The sequence below is a fragment of the Psammomys obesus genome, unplaced genomic scaffold (genome assembly GCF_907164565.1).
Source record: "Psammomys obesus unplaced genomic scaffold, mPsaObe1.curated_primary_1811, whole genome shotgun sequence".
Lineage (NCBI taxonomy): Eukaryota > Metazoa > Chordata > Mammalia > Rodentia > Muridae > Psammomys > Psammomys obesus.
Genome location: NW_026596125.1, coordinates 955,941 through 978,313, shown reverse-complemented (window position 1 = coordinate 978,313; position 22,373 = coordinate 955,941). Strand labels below are relative to the sequence as shown.

Below are 22,373 nucleotides of genomic sequence, written 5' to 3'. Positions count from 1 at the left end.
AAACAAATGTAGAAGCTAGTACTTACAGCAGGCTGACTTGATAGTGTAATTGAGACTCTCATTTAGTTTCACAATGAGCAGAGATGATGTAGAAAGGGTTGTTTTTTTTTTTTTAAGTAATAACAGTAAAAGGAAAGAATGAGGACCATGATCCATTTCCAGAATATCCCACTTATAAACATAAAACAACATGAAATTAGAAAGCGTCTTGAAAAAGCATCTTGCTTTTATCTGAACTCTGAGAACTGGAATGCTAGGTGTGTTCTGCTGTTTCTGATCCCAGTATCTGAAAAGAAGACAATTTGCAAGCCCCAAATTATTCATTAAATTAGGCTTTGTGTTCTATAAACCAAGAGGATGGGAACTTGGAAAGCGGGCAAGTCCTGGCCTATGAGAAAGGGAGGACAAGAATTTCCCATGACTGAGGGACATTGCAAATTATCTTCCATCAAACCATCCATTTTTGCCTTTTCTCTCAGCAGAGCAGAACATTCAAACCTGCTTTGTTTTCACTAGGCAGTTAGATTTATTGTCTTATGTCCCACAGATTGAACCCATGGCTTTAAACATTTCTAGGCAAATGTTTATGTACTTCTGTTATCTGCCATCCATTTCCTCAAAATTCTGATAGAAGAATGAAGACAGACCTGGACTTAGCTTTACCTACGCTGATTTGTCTGTTGGGGAAAATAATTAAAGTTGTCTGAATTTCATCATTCTTACATCTAGTAAATTAACCCATGTAACCTTACCTATAATCTTAATCTATTTTAAGGTTTTTGAGACAGGGTCTTGCTGAGTGGCTCATGCTATTCTTGAACTTGGTATATAGCCCTGACTACTCAAAGTCACGGAAATCCTTCTGCTCCAACTTCCTGAGCACTAGGAATACAGATGTGCACTACCATACCTGGCTGAACTTTTTTATTTCCTCAGATCTTGAGTCAGCAGGAATTCTTAAAAGGATCTTTCTTTCTTTTAAATCTTAGATTTTCTTCTGGGCCCTCACACTGATTCTGCAAGTTTCTCTGTATCATTTGTGGTGTCTCCTCCTACAGCTGCCTGGCAACATCTTAACAACACCCTATGATATCTCTGATTTCCAAGATGTCCAAGTCTAAAAGAATGTACATTTTAGATTTAGGCAGCTTTTCCAGCCTAATTTTATATCTTTATAGCCTCTTATTTCTGTGTTGTGTGGTTTTGATATATAGAATTCAAAGTTTTTTTTGTTTGTTTGTTTTTTTTTTTTTTTAAAAAGCTCTTGCTGGGCATAGCGGTGCAAACCTGTAACTTCAGTACTTAAGAGGCAAAGATAGGCCAGGCCCTAGTTCAAGGCTAGCTTGAACTATTTGAGTTCAGGCTAGCCTTCATTACATAACAAGACTCTGTCTCAAAAACAAAGTAAAGCAAAACAAAACAGAGGTTCATGGTGACGGGAAAGTAGAAACTGTTTCTATCAGTTTCATAATCAGATCGTCAGCACAATGTCTAACATGCAGTAAGCTCTAGGTAAACATTTGCCCAATGAAAGCATGCTGGCACATACCTGTAGCTAGCACTAGTGAAATGGAGGGAAGAGGATCAGGGATTTAAAGTCAGCTTTAGATACACAGCAAGTTGGAGGCTAGTCTTGCCTGCATGAAGCCATCTGAAAAATACCCCTCCTAAACTGCTAAATGAACTAAGCAAGTATCCATTTCATATTACAAATGCATTTAAAAAATTACATTTGGCTTCAATTTTATATAAAGTAAAGTATACCAGAAGTGCAAAAATTAACTGGCCTAGCAGCACCAGCCTATAGTCCTAGCTCTTCAGAGGCTACAATAGAAGGGTTGTAGGTTCAAGGTTATTTGAAAGCCATTTAAAGCTATTTAAAGATTCTTCTCTTTCTCTCTCAAAGAAAAGAGAGCTGGAGATCTAGCACTTGCCAAGCATGGCCCTAGTACTAAGAAGGGGAAAGGGGGAGAGCCAGAAATTATGCTATTTTTTTTTAAGAGAGCAACCTTTGGGCTGGAGAGATAGCTCAACTGGTTGTGTATGAGAGACTTTTCCTAGGCAGACACAACACACACACACACACACACACACACACACACACACACACACATACACACACATGCTCACACTCATCTTTACACACAGATTTCTATTATTTCAGAAAGGGAACTCACAACAGATTACAGTAATGATTATACCAATATAAACTTGATGAGGCAATGAGTTTCTGCTGGGGCTACTAAGGAGTAAGGGTGAAGGGTTACTCACAGGGAGCAGGACTGGCTCAAAAGCATCTGCCTCACAGGAAAGTGAGGAAAGCTACAGCGCCCTCTGGACAGCTTGTAGAATGTGGAGAGGGAGAATCCTCCTCTCCCTACACTTGGGCTTAGTCACACTCCTCTCCCGCAACTGTTTCGCTCCTTTTTTTTCTGCTGGGGAGGGGGTCCTTGAAAGGCAAGTTTCTGCCTTCCAGACATGTGACTGTCTGTTTATCTTCTGAGTTTCATGAGCTTCTCCCTTCCTCCTGGAAGGACTGTTTTAAAATGCCACAGTACAGTTGGTTAAAAAAAAAAAAAAAAAAAGTTCTTACTTTGCAAGAGTAAGACCTTAGCACTAGAATCCGAATGGAAAAGGCTGGGTATGGCGTTGGGTGTTCGTAACCTGAGCACTGGGAGGCAGAAGCAAGCAGATCCCCAGGGCTTACTGCTTTGTGAGATCCTTTGTGAGAGATCCTATCTCTAAAAACAAGGGGGACAACACCTGGGGAATGACACCCAAGGTCGGACTTAGCTTTGTGCACACACAAGCACAGGCACATACACAGCAACAGTATTTCCAAATTTCATTGTGTGTGTGTGTGTGTATGTGTGTGTGTGCATACAGGTGTACAAAAATATAAAGGCAGAGATTGAAGTCAGTTGTCTTTCTCAGTCACTCTCCACCTTATTTTCTGAGACAGAGTCCCTCACTGAACTTGGACCTCAATGATTCAGCTAGACTGAGTGACCAGTGAGCTCTAAGCAGCCAGTGGTCTCTGCACTCGTAGTGATGGAGTGACAAAGCATGCCACTATGTGCAGCTCCTCTGTGGTAGCTGGGAATCCAAACTCAGACTCGTGTGTCCAGCACTTTACCAACTGAGTCATCTGCCCAGAGAGCATTCTTTTCATCAGATAACATCAAGCATCTTTTGTCCCTTGGAGACACCTTGTAACATTGAGATGGTGGTATTATACAGACTTAAACAAGAAACATGACTGATTTTATTATTAAACTGGCTAAGAATCTTCACAGTAAGAAACGTTATAAAAATATTGACAGCTTATTACATTCTTGTATTACAGAGATGTGTAAACTTACAAATAGCATGGGAGTTTCCTGAGTTCTGAATTTTTTTATTTACTTTTTATTCGTAATCATAAACTTAATTCTGCAATCCAGCTAAACTTGGAGGGGAATGAGGAAAATATGGAACTCAGAGAGCAGAAATTACAGGGTAGGGTGAGAAGATGGGGTAGGGCCTCTCTCCTGAGAAGGAATGGTCTGGTGGCTAAGATGCCTGCAAGTCAAAAGAATTAGAGTTGTCCACAGTCTTCTTGCTGGTCTTGCCATTTCTAGACCTAAAATGCTCCATGGCTTCCATGATGTTCATGCCTTCTTTCACCTTCCCAAAGGCCACATGCTTGCCATCCAGCCACTCAGACTTGGCAGTGCAGCTATGAAACTGGGAACCATTTGTGTTTGGTCCAGCATTTGCCATGGACAAGATGCCAGGACCTGTGTGCTTCAGGATGAAGTTCTCATCCTCAGATTTCTCCCCGTAGATGGGCCTGCCACCAGTACCATTATGGTGTGTGAAGTCATCACCCTGGCACATGAATCCTGGAATAATTCTGTGAAAGGAGGAACACTTATATTCAAATCCTTTTTCTTCAGTGCTCAGAGCAGGAAAGTTTTCTACCATCTTTGGAACTTTGTAAACAGCTCAAAGGAGATGTGTCCCAGGGGCTGGCCATCGGCTTTGATGTTGAAGAACATGGTGGGGTTGACTATGGCTATAAGTGGTGACAGGGGACAGTGGTGTCTGCAAAGCCCAAAGTACTGAATGTTAAAAGCTACCATTGAAAGATATTTTGAAAGTTGACGAATAGACAAATGTTCAGATTTGGGGATGAAAGAAAGTATGATACTGTAGCCAGATAAATTGCCACAGCCTTATTAAAGTACACCTCATGAGGTCTGTACTTGTGTTAAAATGAGGACAGAGCTCAGGAATAACTGTAGAACTGTAGATTATTCTCTGAAGACAATGTGCTGAGCATTCGTGTTTTTCTAATTTAACTCTGGTTTGATCTTTTTAATCCTGACGTCACTTGAAGTAAATCGGTAAAGCTTGGAAAGTTTGTTATTCTGGCTAATAGCCACCTAAGGGACCCTCTAAGAAGTTATTTTAGGGCTTTGCGTTTATCACAAAAGAGATGATTGCGATTTTTGTTTCGTTGTTTTCCTCTGTCCAGATGGAAGCAGGCAATGCTTTGGTACTAGCAGTTCTGAGTGCCACAGACTTAGGGGCTGGGCCCTGGACTTCAGAGGCTCACAGTGAGGCCTTACAGATGAAGGGGTTCAAAGCCAGAGACTTGCAGCTATAGGTACTCAAGTTAGGGACACAAGAGCCCTTGAGTGCCAATAGCCGCCCAGTGGCTGGAGTTAGCGTGTAAGCTACAGGTGTTGAGCCCAAGATCTTAACCTCTTGTGGCACTCTGGACCTTTACCAGTGGCCCTTCATGGTCCCTTGCTCTCCATGAGCTTAGTTCTCTGCTGCCTTTTTCCTTAGCAGCATGGTCACCTGTGGTCCCCACAGTCTCTATTCCCAGTCATATTCTGAAACCTTTCAGCCTCCTCTTAGCTGCTGAATTGAGGGATGATAGCCTAGAAGTCATGAGGGCTTATAGTTTAGGGAGTCTCTCTGATCCAACAGTCTTCTACTGCTGCTGCCAGCTGGAGTTTTGTCTTTTTTTTTTTTTTTTTTTGTGCTACCAGCCATCCCACTTTACCCATGATAAAGACCATTTGAGAGAAGCTTTGACTGGGGCCTAGCGCTGAAATATCAGGGGAGGAGGGCAGTGCCTGGTGAGAGGCCTCCTGGATTGATTATATAATCAGAAGAAGAGTGTGGCATGCTTGTGCACAGCTTCTCGGTCCAACAGCCTCAAGCCTGAAGTGTATACTGATCACAGCACTCCTCCCTGTTCCTAATGAGAATAACTACAAGATGAGTGGGGTTGTCTAGGTGTCACCAAGGATTGTCGTAGGTGTAGTGAAGTCTCCTGGAGCCAGGACAAGCTGCCTGGAACTGCTATAGTTAAAGCAAGGCCTCCTGCAACTAAGTCCATGCTTTCAGCAACAGCCACAGTGGTAGTGGTCTTTGCCCTGGAGTAGTTTCCTCAAGGGATCTATGAATTGTTCACTGCCCAAAATGGTTGGGTTGCCATGTTGGAAGCCCACTATATAGCTTAGGAAAGAACTGTTTGATCTGTAGTTCCCTGTTCAAGGTAGCTGTCAATCAAGTGGCTAGTATGTCTGTTCCTAAGAGTTTGGCTACTTGAAAGAAAAAAATATTAAAGGATTCTTATGATAAAGATCTACCATGAAGTTAACATTCTCAACTGTACTTAACAGTGTTCAAAATCAAATACCTGTAAGGGGAGTTGGGTCCCTCTGATCTCATGTTGAAAACATCTCTATGCAACAGATCTTTCCCTGTGGCTTTTCTTATGTACTTAAGAAGGCAAACTTTGCTCTTCTGTATAATTGAAAGGGTACCAGTAACTTTTTACCCTTTGTGATGGTTGATGTTGCCAACCTCACAGGATCTAGAACCACTTAGGAAACAAACTTCATTTTGGTGGATGCCACTATCAATAGTGGGGTCTCTGGAAGGGATGAAATAGAAGAAATAGCTGAACAGCAGGATTCACTCATCTCTCTCTACTTCCTGACTGGGCACGCAATGGTTGCTTGCTTTCCATGATCTTAGCTCTCTGCTGCTTCTCTTCTTAGCAGACATGATCATCTGTAGTCCCCGCAGTCTCTACTCCCAGCCACTCGCTGGAACTCTTCAGCCTCCTCTTAGCTGCTGAGTTGAGGGATGACAGCCTGGAAGTCATGAGGACTTATAGTTTAAGGGTTCTCATGATATTTCTGACAAGCCTGGTCTACCATGATGGATAGTATCCTTAATTGTGAGCCACAATGAACTCTTCTTTCCTTAAGCTGCTTTGTTAAAGTTTCTTCAGAACAATGAGAAAAAATACAACTCAACTTACCAAGTACTCCTTAGGACTTGTCTGACTAGGCCCAGGCTCTAAGGATGGCAGCTTAAAGACATCATAATCTCCACAATTCTGACCTGAGTTTGAGTCACTCAGTTTCACCAGCAAAGAAAGCCTGTGGTGAAGAGGAACTTTCATATAAGCCTCTCACTTCCTGAAAGACTCCCTGAGAGGAATATCATATGCTAGAAAGGAGCAGTGTACCCCAATTCCATGACCATAACTTCACCTGGAAGCTCTATTTCCGCATTTCCATAAAAGAATTTGTCTATTTACTCATTTGTGTGATGTAAAGACTTGTGTTGCCCACACTGGCCTCCAGTTCTGTTTTGGCTTCTCTAGCGATATAACCACTGCTCTTCAAACATCTGCTTAAGTCCCTCCTCCCTGTTCCTCCAAAGCTTCTGTGTTTTCATTAGCAGCAGATTATCTCTGTGATTTTTCAGAGAGTAGAGAATCCACAAAACAAGGACATTAGTAGCACCAATACTCCAGCACTTCCTTGAAGCTATTCTTTGTTCTCTCCTCATTTCACATGGAAAAAAAGTTCTGGTCCCTGACTCTGGATGACTTCCCAGTCCTGTGTTTAAGACCTCTGCCTTTTCAAATCCCAGTAGGTCCCTCATGTTGACCGTTGGGTACTCTGAAACACTTTCTACCTTAGAAGAAAACAAAACTGTATTCCAGCATGTTGTCTTCCTCAGTTCTATGCTATGCCCTTTTTTTCACGCCCATGGATCATGAAAACATTCTCCTACCCATGGTTCCTCACGTTGGACTTAACTTCAATATTACCTCCACTCAAATTAACCAGTTTCAAACTCAGTAGTTACCGCACTCAACTCACCAAGTATTCCTCAGGACTTGTCTGACGAGGCCCAGGCAGTAAGGATGGCAGCTTAAACACTTGCTCTTATTGGAGGCTTTTCCTTGGTCCTCACTGACAGTGTTTCCTGGTGGTCAATAGCTATTTCTTTGGTCATTCTTCCTTGAGTTTCTAAAACATCTTCATCTGTTCTCTTATTTTCATATCTATATCTTTACAAAGTATCTGTAATAAGCCATGTGGTATGCTGGAGACGGAGAAAAGAATTGTATTATTTGAACTTTCCAGAAAAGGCACTCTCCTACATGCATTCAAAGTTTATTTAGCATGTGTTTTTAAGTGTCTCGCAATTTTCATTCTAGATTTAAAAAAAAAATGTTTCCTCAAGACCTATACATACCCCTTTTTGGTAGAAACTTCTACAAAAACATTAAAAGTTGGTGGAGTCATTAGGGAGCTAGGTGTCTAAATAGATAAAGTGTTTACAGGGATAGGAGTTAGAATCCCCAAAACCCATGTGAAAATTGGGAATCTGTAATTTCAGCACCCTGGAGGCAGACACAGGCGGCTCCCAGTGCAAGCTGCCTAGCTAGAATAGCAATAAATTAGAGTGTTCAAGGTTCAGTGAGAGACGCTGCCACGATTTAAAAAAGATGGCAAGTGAGAAAACATTTAACACCAACTCCAAGTACACAGACACACACACCTGTACATACCATACATATATACATACTAAAGAGAAAAGTATCTCGAGATTAAGGTTTAGGCTATAGCTCAGAGAGAATCAAGCACATAGACAATTGAAAACACATACTAAATAAACTTTGTATGTTAGGGAGTGCCTTTTCTGGAGAGTCTAAATATTGAAAGAAAAATAAAAAAATTGATTGTGTCATAAGAATAAAGGTTCTAGCATGTAGGTAGCTAAGGGTTAGGTCTCCAGTCCTACAAAAAAGAAAAAAAAAGGTTAAGAAAAAAAGAAGTTTGTGGAGAGTTGAAATGAAGACAGTGTATAAACTGAAGATTTTGGCAGCACGTATATAAGCTGAGGACCTGACCACTCCAAAGTATGTTTGAAGAAAAGATTTTTATTGTAGATATGAAGGAGAGCTTAGCCACAGGCATCCAGAAGAGTCCAGAGAGAAAGTAGTACACTGAACAGGGCCATCAGATTGGACCAGGCCGTGGAGTTCAAGGGAGCAAGAGAAGAAGATGAAGAGAGAGTAGGCAAAGGAGACCAAAAGAGAGGGAAAGGGGACAACAGAGAAAAACAAAAAGAGAGAGGTGGGACCAAGAAAGCACATAGCTGACATGGCAGGGTGATAGGGAATGAGAAGCTGGGGAAGGAAAGCCCATGAGTTGGAGAAATTTAGGGTAGGGAGCTGGGTGAGAAGCCTGCGAAGAGCCATAGGTACCCAGTGAGCCTGGAGGCTAGCATACACTTTGGTATGGTAATAACATCACTACAGCCATGTGTCCCTTCTGACACTGATAAGGAAATGGCTCCTTTAGTAGGAGCCGTCGGTAGAAGGGAAGAGGCTCCAAAATTTGGAGGAGAGGGAGTTTCCTTTGGACTTGACAGTTGTTCCCAGAAAAGAGATATTGAAGCCATTGCAAATTTCCTCCAAGCATGAAGCCTAGGGTCCCGGCTGAGCTTAGCATTTGTGAGGCCCTTGATTGGATATGCCTGGGGTTGGGGTCTAGCTGAGAACAAGAGAAGCCCTCAGTTAAACTTCGCCCAACCTTACACCTTTGAACATGCTGTTCTCCTTCCTTCCTTCAACCTCTGCTCCTATACATTGTGTCCCAAGAAGAAAGTTAGCCGGTCAGTAAGGACAAGGAAATGAAGCGGCAGAGAGGCTAACCTTACTCTGAGATGAAGCTGAGAGGTGTTTTGCTTTCTATTAGAACAAAGGATATGGTAGAGGCAGGCAAGCACTGATCCGGTGCTAACATCTTGCAGCTGCAGGAATAAGCTCTTTTCAGCCAGGGCGTTCTCCCTGTATATTTTCTAACTAAGCCCTCCATGCTGAATGGAGGCTAAGATGGTCTACGTCTGTGTGCGTCTGTGTGCCTAGCATACTATACTATTAAAGAACTAGCTAAAGATCCCAGAGTAAATTTCCTGGGGACATTGTTAACAACGAAAGGAAAAGAAAAGTGAGATTCATGTTTCATCAGGGACTACTGTTCGTGCCTATTTAAAAATTATGCCGCCACGCACACAACAGATATTATATAAAAGAGATTTATTGGATGGAGGTGGAGAGATAGAGAGGAAAAGGAAAGAGAGACATGATGGGGAGGTTCCCAGGAAAGAAATCGAGGCAGAGAGAAAAAGGTAGGCGGGTAAGAGCAAGGCAAAGTGGTGGGTTGGTCCTTTCGTGCATGCGCAGCTGAACGGCATCTGCCACACACCTGGTGGGCAGCACACAGGTAGTAGGCAATCCAGAAGCAGGCTGCCTATGCCCTCACAGCCATGTTCCCTGACACGCTGGTCATGGATTAACCCTCTGAAACTGTAAGCCATCCCCTATTCAATTCTTTCTTTTGTAAGAGTTGCCATGGTGTCTCTTCACAGCAACAGAACACTAAGACAACAGTTCACTTATAGAACAGAAATTCCAGATGGAAGGGTGTGTGTGTGTGTGTGTGTGTGTGTGTGTGTGTGCGCGCGCGCGCAGGTTCAGGGTGGGTTGCTCCTATTCACAGTGGTATCATTAAGGAAATAGCTTATTGCCGCTGTCTCTGTCACTGCCCTGGAAACATCCCCCCCACCCTCCAGGTGTGTACCACACACACACACACACATACACACACACAGCAGGAGATAGAGCCCAGCGCTTCAGAGTACTGTGCAAACACCCCACCCCTGAGCTACACTGCCAGCCTTCTGTTGCATTTTATGTTGCCGTTGGGGGAATTAAAAAGGAGGTCATAACTGCAGAGTCAAGCTGCGGCAATGTGGCTGCAGTGGCTCCAGGCATCCCATGCAGAGCTGGCAGAGTTCTCTGTACCTGTTAGACAGCTGCTCCTGGAATCCAACCACTTATCTCATTGGCCCCAAATCAACCATGTGTCCATTTCTGAAACCATGTGTCCATTTCCATCCTCTCCCCTTCCCATGTTCAAGCTGGCAAAAGAGATAGGCATGTCTTGCTCATACCTGCCGCAGGATTGTTACAGTAAGCCTATTCTGGTGGGGAAGCCTACTGTCGTCCTGCCCAGCCTTTCTGATGGGGAATACTGAAATCTGCTGTATTGGTTTGAATGGCCATTGGGTTAACACAGCAAAGGCATGCCTTCAAGTCAGACTTCGACTTCTAAAGCTGGCAATTTGCTCTTTATCCTAACTATATTTCTCTATGTGAATTGGTTTTTTTTTTTTTAATTTATCCATATTCAGGAAAGCAAAGCATGAACTTTTCTGGCCTTTTAGAATACAAACTGAATTTGTCTTTCTTCAGAGACAGAGAGGGGAGCTGAGCAGTGGGCATGCCTGGGGAATACTGTAAAGGAAGGATCTGAATGTAGGTTCCCTTAGAACAGGGGTTCTCAAGTTGTAGCTACTGGGGGGATCAAGAGACCCTTTCCCAGAGGTCCTGTATCAGATAACTCTGTATAGCAAATGTTTACATTTTGATTCATAACGGAAGCAAAATTAAAGCTATGAAGTAGTAACAGAAATAATTTTACATTAGCAGTCACCCCTACCTGAAGAAACTAGGAAGGCTGAGATCTGTTACATCAGAAAGTACTCAGCTCTTGAGGCTTGAGGGGGCCCTTTCAGGGGAACCTGCAAATGTTATCTGTCTGTACCTTTCTGTATAAAGGGCTAAGTTACACAGTCAGAACTTTGAGAGCCCCAGCCCATTTGTTAACAGGAATAAATGTGCCAAGGGTTGTACGCTTTAGAGACCCCACTAGATGGGTTTAAAGAAGAGCTCTGCACATGTGCTGGCATATACTCTATTACCACGTCCGTGCTGACGCTTCCCCAAGGCTCACAGCCATCATAAGAAGCCTTGCCAGACACTGCATGAATTTCTTGTTCAGAGCCTTGGCTTTGTTTGGGACGACACTGTGCCAACCTTGTGTCAAGATTGGTATGTGTCAGTCTTATCTCCTTTTGCAAGAGCCTCATTAACTTCCTGGAGTCTATAGATGGTCCTGAGATCCATTCCTGGATGATGAAATAAGAAGAAATCTCTCAGGGACTTCTGGGAGGACGATTGCTTTTCTGATAAAAATGACATATATAGTTTTTTTTTCTGCCTGGAACACAGACGTGTTATCTTGGCTCTGGCAGCCATCTGACTTTGTTCTAATGAAATAATGCAATACATTATTCATGAAGTCTACAGAGACCATGGATTCTGGTGCCCCATCACTTTAAATACTGAGCTAGAACCAGGTTACATTTATGTATTTATGTTTTTGTTTTATTTTGAGACAGGGGCTTGAAATGGGGTCCTTTTGCTTCAGTGTTCCAAGTACTAGGATTTGGGGGCATGCTTGGCTTGTAGCCTACATTTAACCATTTGCTGATACATAGAGGCTTCAAAAATATGTTTGTGGAACGAGGAAAAAAATTAAAGGTTGAAAAGGTTGACGAGTCCTATAATCTTAGTGCTGAAGAGGGGAAGACAGGAAGATCTGTGGGACTTGCTGGCCAGCCAGCCTGGTCAAATTGGTTGAGCTGTAGGTTCAGGGAGAGATCCTGTCTCAGAAACTAAGGTACAGAGTGACTAAATAAGACAGTTGGTGTTGATCTCTGGTCTCTACACATGTGCACAGATGTGTATGTGCATTTGCACACACAGAGTGTGCGTGCACACACACAGAGACAATACGTGGGTGAATGAATGAAGGCACTAGTGAACCCAAATAGCATTTATTATTAATTCTTTTTTTTTTCTTTTTGGTTTTTGAGACAGGGTTTCTCTGTGTAGCCTTGGCTGTCCTGGACTCACTCTGTAGACCAGGCTGGCCTCGACCTCACAGATATCTACCTCCCTCTGCCTCCTGAGTGCTGGTATCAAAGGCATGCGCTACCACTCCCTGCTTATTCTTAATTTCTAATGTGATGTGATTTGTTCTTCTTGTTGCAAAGTACAAACAAATACTATGCAGAAATAAAAGCAAACTAGGCTGGCAAGATGGCTTAGTGTTTAAATTCTTTCCATTCAAGTATGGTGATGCCAGGTCCAAACACACATCACACACAATAATAGCTAATTAATTAATTAAAAAGTAAAAGTAAAAACAAACAACATGGTCAAGCTCAAAAACAGGATGATAAACAAATGAAGCCAGCTCCAAAGGAAACACATTGTATGGATTCATTGGTTTGAAGCTCTAAATGTCCAGAACCAGCAGGACCCAAAATCAAAGTATTACATGGAAAAATCAAGGATGAGAAATAAGACAAAACAATAGCTGTAACCAGGAAGTCTTGCATAAGCTAATGACCTATGCCAAGTAAGTTTATTAAGAAGTACAGCATCATATATACTATTTGCAGGGTGCCAGGGGACAGCCAAGGTCAGCAGAGAGTTAAGTCAGACAGTGTTGGCGAAGAGAACATGGGATACCTCAGACAGCTGCCAAATAATGCTAACCACAGCCCAGGAGGGTTGGGTCCCTAGAAGCCACAACCTTGACTCTTTTGAGGAACTGGCTCCAGCCCTAAACTGGTCTTGCCAAGTCCTTTCCTGGACAAGGTCACAGAATTAAAATTCCCCTTGTCCTTTCATCAAGCCTCTGAGAAAGTCTTGGGTTGTTTTGGCTTCCCGTCTAGGAAAATAAGCTTATTATATATCAGCAATTCCTCACCTTGTGGCATTGTTCCCAGTGCGTGCCTCCACCATGGGCTCAGTTCCAGGGAGGACTGAGTAGTGAGGGACACAGAGGAGCGTTTAGGACGATGGGAATGTTCTGAGTCTTGATTGTGGTGGTCGTCAACAGGTTTATATCTGTCTAAACTTACTAAAAGTGTGCATTCCGTTGTTTACATACTACACTCAGGCCAAATGTCGAGGTGGCTCACACTTGTAATAGCAACATTTGGGTTTGAGGTGGGAGGATTACAAGTTTGAGCCTAGCCTGGGCTACACAGTGAGATCTTGTCTTTAAAACAAATAAAAATGGCTGGCTGGTTTTGTGTGTCAACTGAAGCTAGAGGCATCAGAGAGGAAGGAGCCTCAGCCAAGGAAAGGCCTCCATGAGATCCAGCTGTAAGGCATTTTCTCAATTAGTGATCAACGGGGAAAAGCCCAGCTCATGGGTGGGTGGTGCCAATTCTAAGCTGATAGTCCTGGCTGGGTTCTATAAGAAAGCAGGCTGAGAGAGCCATGTGAAGCAAGCCAGTGAGCAGGAGCACCCTTCCATGACCTGCTCCAGGTTCCTGCCATATTTGAGCTCCTGTCCTAACTTCCTTTGGTGATGAACAGTAATTTGGAAGTATAAGCTGTATGAACCCTTTTCTCCCCAACTTGCTTTTTTGATCATGGTGTTTTGTTGCAGCAATTAAAACTCTTAACTAAGACACTGGGCATATGGCTCAGTGATAGAATGCTTGATTAGCATGTATAAGGCCCTGGATGAGAGAGACAGAGAAAGAGACAGAGAGAGAGAGACAGAGACATGAGGAGCCGGTAGTAGGGAGGAATGCTAATGCTGAACATGACTGGAAATTCACACAGACTTAAGAAAGCCATATAAAACAGAACAGAGATGAAACTGAGAGAACCCTGAAAAATAACAAGATTAAAGGGTTACTTTCCAGACACAGCTGGGGGCTGGAGAAATGGCTGAATGGTTAAGAGTGCTTGCTGCCCCTTGCGGATAACCAGAATCCCAGACCCAGCATCCACCACTAGGAACTCAGTTCCAGGGGAATCTGGTGCCCTCTTATGGCCAGTACACGCACCTACACTTATGGGTGTGTCAGTGTTCTATAGCTGTGACTAGACACTGTGACCATGACAGCACTTTTAAAGGAAACATTTAATTGGGGCTGGCTTACAGTTTCAGAGGTTCAGTCCGTTATCATCACGATGGGAAGCATGATGGCAGACATAGTACTGGAGAAGTAGCTGAGAATTCTACATCTGGATCCACAGGCAGCAGGAAGAGAAACTCTAGACTTGGCCTAGGCTTTTGAAATGCCAAAGCCCATCCCTCATGACACACTTCCTTCAACAAGGCCACAACTACTGTAACAAGGCCATACCTCCTAATCCCTCTCAAGTAGTGCCGCTTTCTGATCACATTCAAATCTATGAGCCTATGGAGGCCATTCTTATTCCAAGCACCACAGGGTGCATGCGCATACACAGACACACAGAAATACAGTAAATAATTTTTTTTTTTTTTGAGACAGGATTTCTCTCTGTAGCCTTCGCTGTCCTGGACTCACTTTGTAGACCAGGCTGCCCTCGAACTCAAAGAGATACACCTGCTTCTACCTCCCAAAGTGCTGGGATTACAGGCATGTGCCACCATACCCAGCTAATAACATTTTCTTAAAAAGAGTTGTAAAGCTTCTAGAAATGAGTCTTTCAATGCAAACTGGAAAAAAAAAAATCTGTACCTGTTGAAGCTTCATCTAGAAGCTTCTTTGGGATGTAATGGAACTGGTTCACTTCCTGGCCTAAGAAGCTTTTTCTCTTAAAAAAAAGAGAGAGAGAGAGAAGTAATTTCCCCAATTGAGAACATTTGCTGCTCTTCCAGGTTTAATTCCTAGCAACCACATGGAAGCTCACAGCCATTCCTAATGTTCCAGAGGATCCAGTGTCCCTTTCTGGCATTCCAGGGCACCAGGCATACATGTGATACACAGACAAACAAACAGGCAAAACATCCATACATATAAAATAACTTTAAAAATTTTTTTAAGAGAACTAGAGGCCTGTATTCACAGTAGCTTATTTCTGATGTCAACTTTCTAAAAGCCCCAGCCCCTTCCTGCCATGTGCCTCACCCACAACTTGGCATCTGTGCACGGAGGTCAGGCGCAGGCAGAATCTACAGACAGGAGGAGGGCATGGCTGCATCCTGCACATGCATGTCGCATCTAGAATTATCTAATTGGGGTATTTTTTCTGCTCTATTGGGAAGCTTTCACTCTTACATTATGATGTTAATTTAATGGAATAGCTAATGACATGATAAAATGAAATATCCATTTTGGAAGGAAAGAGGCAAATTTTTTTTTAATACCTAAATTTTAGTTGGATGGTGGTGACACCCACCTTTAATTCCAGCATTTGGGAGGCAGAGGCAGGCAGATCTCTGAGTTCAAGTCCAGTTTGGTCTACAGAGTGAGTTCCAGGACAGCCAGGATTACACAGAGAAAACCTGTCTCGAAAAACAAAAACAAAAACAAAATTGAGTTGGGTCAAGTGAGTAACCGCCTCAAAAAGATCAAGTAGGATTCACATCTCAAAAAATTAAATTTTGACCTAAAAATAACCATGAAAGAATTATTTTGTAATTAAAGAAAAAGGAAAAAAGTAATCTTGCCAGGCATGGTGGTGCACGCCCTTAATCTCAGCACTCGGGAGGCAGAGATAGAGTCAGGCAAATTCCTGAGTTTGAGGCCGGTCTGGTCTACAGAATGAGTTCCAGGACAGTCAGGTCTACACAGAAAAAATGTATTGCAAAACAAACAAACAAAACAAAATGAAAAAAAAAAAAACCCAAACACAAAGTAACCTTTCTAAACGTGATGAACTTTCTGTAGAGTTATACAGATATGAAACAAAATGGGGTGTATTATTCTGTAATTATTAATAAGAGTAAAATATTACAAATGACTGAGATTCATTAGTTGTGGGCTTACCTTGTTATTAAATTGTCATTGAAAGAATAAAGCAGTTCTCTATTATACATAGATATGTCTGACCCCCAAGATATATCAAAGGATAAAGATATCCTTCCAGGATATCTCGCAAGATATCTTACAGGATCACACGTATCTTACATGACCTGTATACTAAATATAGAATTTATATTCTACTTTTTCTATTTCACAATGTATTAGTACAACATTTCATGAGCTTAAAATATAACCAAAGCATATTTAGAAGGGTGTCATAATAAATTCTATGAATGTGTATTAATGTGTTGAAACGATTATAAATGCTTTAGTAAACACGAGTTTTCACTTCTCAAAAAAAATGGGCATTGTAACCAACTGATTTCTTGCTTGTAAACATATGTTAAAATGTTATTTTTTTTTTAACTTTCTTAAGTTCTGAGTGTGGTTGAACATCTTTGGAAGCGTTTATCTAGAATATAATTATTTTCCCAATGAAATACCTGTTTGAGACACAGTTTCGTTTCATTTTTCCGCCATGTACACCTGGCTAGCTGGCCTGGTGTCATTGTTCGGGTCTTGTTTAGGTGAGTGTGATGGTTGGAAAGCAATGGTCCCTATAGGTTCATAGCTTTGAGGGAGTTCATAGATGTGAAAGGAATAGGGGGCGTGGCCTTGTTGGAAGAAGTGTGTCACTGAGGGTGGACTCTGAGGTTTCAAAAGCGCAGGCCAAGTCAGAGCCTCTCTTCCTGCTGTTTGTGGATCCAGATGCGGCACCCCCAGCTTCTTCTCCAGTATTCTACTGCCTGCCTGTCACCATGCTTTCCGCCATGATGATAGTGGACTAAACCTCTGAAACTACAAGCCAGCCCCAATTAAATGCTTTCTTCTGTAAGAGTTGCCATGGTCATGGTGTCTCTCCAAGACAGCTGCTAAGAGTTTGTGGGTACAACTCCTTGCCATGTAGAGAGGACACTATCTCTTAACAGACTGCTTTTCCAGGTTTTCTTTTATTTACTGCTAGGCCCCTTAACTTCTTTTGGAGGCCATTTAACTAACGGTATCTTGCAGTAAGGTGAGCAAGTCTTTGTTTGAATACATGAAAGACACCTTAATTATGTACCATGCTGATTTCCTGAATTAGCTTGAGGCCTGTATGCCTTGTTTAGTGATCCTACTGCAATTTCTCCCTATACATTCCTATTTGCAAATAGTGGTAATTTTACCTCCTCACTCCAATTTCAAAACATTTTCCCCCTCTTGTTTAGCTGCACTACATGTTTATCATATTTGTACTTGGTTTTTATCTTATGTAATTCATTAATCTCCACCTTTATTTTCTTACCTTCTGGTTTTCTTTGGTTTACTTGGTTTTAACCTCTAACATGTTCAGTTGGATATTAACTTTCTTCTGAACACAGTCATAGTTTTATCACTGAGTTCATGATGTATAGAAAATTCTCTGTAGCAACTATTCCAGATATCCTTAATTTCAGTTTAGATTGTTTTATTTGTACCAAAGTTTGAAGTCTTTTCTTTTCCTCCCAGTGCCAGTGTTTAAAGCCAGGGCCTTGAAAGGTACAGGACAGTGCCTTACCATTAAATTACATCCCAGCTCTATTGACTTCTTACTGGTGCTAGTCTGTTTGCCTGTTGGCTTGTCTGTTTTGTGAGGGAGGGTTTCTCTACAGAGTCCAGGCTGGCCCCAAACTCTCCTGCCTCGGCATTCAAGCCCTGACACTATAGACGTGCTTATACCATCTGATGTTTAGTTGCATTTTCATGACTGTTTTCCACATTAATTCCAGTCTCTGAACTTGACTACAGTTTTCTTTGTAGACTAAGGCATAGCCAGGTATTGTTTATTTTGTTTTTTTTTTCTTTTGAAAGTTCAGATTAGTTTAACTTTATCAAAGGAAACATGAAAATATATGGTCAATTACTAGTTTACTGTGTTAATAATGGGTTGCTTTTACCTGGAAACGTCAAGTGTTTTTTAGCAGTTTAGAGACCATAATTTCATTCTCCTCGAGTAAAACTGCAGACAGCTGCAAGTGGGCAAAGAAGCAAGTTGCTGTATTCTGACTGCAGGGACGTGGTCAGGTCAATAAAGAAATTTCAGTTGTCCATAGACTTGGGGAGCCTGAGAGAATTGTTGATGGCACAATGGCAAGCTGCCTCCACATACCACTCGGTGCCCTTTGTTTCTGCTGCCATCATTGTCTCATGCCAGATTTGTGCCACCTCCCTTCTTAGAACTTCTGCACGCACTGTCAGATTACCGGAATGATATGCTTAGATCTTCACATCCTTATGTTTAAATAATTCCTGCCACTGATGTTTGTCCTTTATTTCTAATTTTCCCCATAGTTTTTGCTCAACGTTGCTAATAGGGTACAACTTCTGACACTAGAATGTGTCCCTTAGTAAGACTGTTTTTCTTGTTTGTGAGACAGGATCTCACTATGTTCATCAGGCTGGATTGGCATTGGTGCCAATCCTCTTGCCTCAGCTTTCAAATGCTCGGATTATGAAACTGAGCCACCGTGCCCGACTTGTTATTAAAATCCTGATCTTTTTTTTTCTGTGTTTTAATGGAAATTCTTAATTTTTTGAACTAATTTTTCTGAATCATTTGTAATACCTTTAGTATCTTGAGTTTTGATTCCACATTTTAAGTGGTGAATTCTTTTGATGTTGTTATGTATGATATATGCCTGTATATGCATGTGTGTGCATGCTTATGTTGAAGCCAGAAGAGGATGTTGGGTGCTGTCTTTTATTCTCTTCTGTCTCCCCCCGCCCCCTTAGACAGGGTTTCCTTTTGAACCTGAAGCTCACCCTTTCAGGTAGGTTGGCTACCCAGGGAACTCTGGGGATCTGCTCATCTCCACTCTCCAGTACTCGGGTTATAGTATGCCTGGCTACTAAGAGTCCTGGAGAGTCAAACTCAGGTCCTCATACTTGCACAGGAAATGCTCTTACCCACTTTGTCATCTCCCCTGAAATCATCTTCCACTTCATAGTTGAGTTTACCTGAATGGCATGGATTTGTTACTTTTGGACTTAAGTTTTGTTATCTTTTTGTTAGACTCCCAGCTCTTGAATTAAAAAAAAAAATTAATGGGTAGTTTGTTTTCTGTATTTCTTTTAATAATCAGTTAAGATTTGTGGTTTTATTCTCATAGTTCTATCTGTGGAATACCCTGATTTTTATAACGGCCTGTTTTCTATTTTTTAGCCAGCACCTCAGTATCTGTGATTCACTTTTGTAAGTAATAAAGGATTAGTATGTAACTATCTCCCAATTTTATCACTTCTGTTCTCTTGGTGTTTGTATCTGTACTAGTAAGTTTCCATACACTGCTACTTCTTGATGTCATGACTGCAGAAATCCTCTTGACTGCAGTCTCCTCTTGCCTACCTACCATTCTCAGCCCATCTTTCCTCACAGTCACTTGTATAACATCACAAGCCCTGAGGTAGGGGATATCTCACAACACTCGTATTCGCTTTCAAAGCTGCGTAGCCCAGTGTTACCCTACTCTCACCCTTACTATGATCAGAATACTTTCTTTTAAATTGGCACAAGCCTATTTAATAACCACAACCCATTTTTAGGACTATTTCCCCCCCCAAATTCCAAGAGTCTATGTTGTTCTAGGTACCCTATCATACATAAAAAGGATAAGACAAAAGCCCTGCCCATAAGAAAATGTATTCAAATACCTGACCAAGGACTACTACTCAACGTTGTCAAAATCATCACTGAGATTCTGTCACAACCCAGAGTTGCCTAAAAGGAAATCTAACTAACTACTAAAATGTGATATACTGGGTAGGAAACTGTGATGGAAGAGAGATATTAGGGACAGTGTAAGTCAGCATTCTCTTGAAGCTGGGAAGAGAGCGAGGAAGAGGAAGAAGTCCCAACATCACCTTCAAGGGCACTCTCCCAGCGACTAACCTCCCTCCACAGGCCCCGCCTCATAAGGGTCCCACCACCTCTTGCTGAGCTAACAACTCTGCCTCAGTAAAGTACACGGTAATTGAGACAGACACTTGTGTGCACACACGCGTGCCCCTTACCACATACACTTACAAAAAGAAAGGGGGGAAAAGAAAGGAGGAAGGCAGGCAGGAACGCTGGGTATAACAATGCAAGCCTGTAATCCCAACACTGGGGGTTAGGGACAGAATTCCTGGAGCTTGCTAGCTAGCTGGTCTAGCCAATGAGCTATAGGTTTCGAGATCATATATATATATAGGATAGAGCAATTAAAGACGTCACCCAACATAGCCCTCTGGCTTCCACACTTATATGCACATGGACATTTGAACATACACACATAAAATCTGGCTAAAATATAATCTTCCGTTAATGCCTCTCTATTGGTTCATTGTGACAAATGTAACATACAATGTAAGATGTGTAAGAGAGGAACCTCGGTGTGGGATATGTGGGAACTCTGTACATCTCAATTTGTTCTAAAAGGGAAGGTTGTTAAAAAGGAATATATCCTACCAGCAGAAGGTTAGCAAATCAGCAGAAATGGCACAGAATGGCACAAAATGTACCTTTAAGCCAGATCTCTCTGATTTGACAAAACTTTAGAGACAGAGGATATCTTCTCTAAACTGCATACCTTGCTGGAGGTCCATGACTCTAGACTAAGAACTCCTTTAATTCAGGGTTGCAGTGAGTCTCCCACAGCGTCTTGGGAACAAAGGTCACAAGGGAAATGGGGGGCCAAGGGGAAGGGGTGGTAGTAGCAGCACATACCCTTCCCAGAGGGTGTGATTTCACTCTTTCTGCTTTCAACTGACTGCACTTGTTACTTTAAAAAAAGAAACAAGGATTTTGAAAGGGATGTTGAGTGATTCCTAAACCAACACAATCACTAAACAGTCCTCTACATCTGTTTCTAGCGTGCCAACCAGACTTCTGGAGATAGATGTGAGTAAGCTGCTCGTGGGTGGTGGGTGGTGTTTTCACCATCTGCTTCAGGAGCAGCTGTTTAGCAACTTTTTTCCTGGGTTAGACTCACAGTGCAAAGTTTAGGCCTGTTTAGAAAACTTGTTGCTTTTTTTCTGGTTTCCTAAATTCAGCCCCAAAGACACTACATACTAACCCTTGTGAGAGCAGGTGCTGATGCTGCCTCAAAACCTGCTAAAGCTTCTGCTGAGTTAGCTAACGACTGATAGTTATACTAAGGTGAATAAAGGCTTACCCACTGCTAACACTCTGAGATCACCAATCATTTTGTCCTGACTTTCCTAAAGAGCTCAGATTTCAGAATTCCTCAAACAACAGATTTTAAGAGTTCAGAGTTACAGATTATGGCCCCCTCCAGAAGATGGAACCCACACTTGGTACTGCTTGGGTGGCTGAGAACCTGAGACTAGACAGGCTATGGACCAAATACTATTGTTCTGCTAAAGAAATGTATCAACAATTTAACTACCAGTGACATTCTGCTATAACCACAGATCAGTCTCAGTCATCAACAAAGAAGCTTCCTGTAGTGGACAGGAATAGAGAGATCCATAGCCAGGCAGTGTGCTCTCTCCATCAGACCTCTCCCCTCAGGGAACTTCGTGGAAGAGGAGGTGGAAAGATCGTAAGAGCCAGTGGGGATGAAAGACACTAAAGAAACAAGGCCCTCCAGGTACAGCAGGACTGATGTAGGTAGGCATGAACTCACTGAGTCAGTAGTCTACACAAGGCTTTGGACAGGTTCAAGCCCGACTGGGTTCCAGCACTGAGAGGGGGAGGTGGACACAGTCCCATCCTAACCCAGAAGCTATTTCCCGATGACAACAACAAAGGAAAAATTATTTCTCCAATGGAGTCTGAGTATACATACCACACCGTGGGCAGGCCCCAGGCACAGCAGTAGACATCTAAATGAACTCCATGGCACTTTGGGAGGCTTTTATGTTTTGTTTCATGTTTTGTCTGGGCATCCCCCCTTCCCCCGCCACCTGTCCCTTACTGGTCTTTTGCCTATATATTTTGGTTTCTGATTTTGTGTTTTAGCGCGTTAGTGCGTTTTCTGTGTGTATGGGTCTCTGTATATATATTCACTTTTTCTGTTTTATTCTATTGGGTTTTCTTGTTTGTTTTTATTTTTCCTGTTTGTTTTCTAAAAATTGAGATAAAGAGGCATGGAGTTCGATGGGTGAGAAGGATCTGGGAGATGAGGGAGGAAAAATATCAGAATATACTGTATAAAAAACTATTTTCAATGAAAAAAAGAATTTACAGTTACTAACATACAACTCCTTTTAAGCACAAAAGGCAACAGAGGTGTGTGCTGTACTCTGATGGGCTTCAATGCTCAGGATGTAAAACATAAAGGGACAAATGTTTCCTGCTACTGCGCCAATAT

The 22,373-nt window shown here is 42.2% G+C and overlaps 1 pseudogene; it reads right to left on the bottom strand.

Annotated features, from left to right (window-relative positions):
* Positions 1–3,552: 3,552 nt before the first annotated feature.
* Positions 3,553–4,124, bottom strand: LOC129665187 (peptidyl-prolyl cis-trans isomerase A-like; annotated as a pseudogene).
* Positions 4,125–22,373: the final 18,249 nt, after the last annotated feature.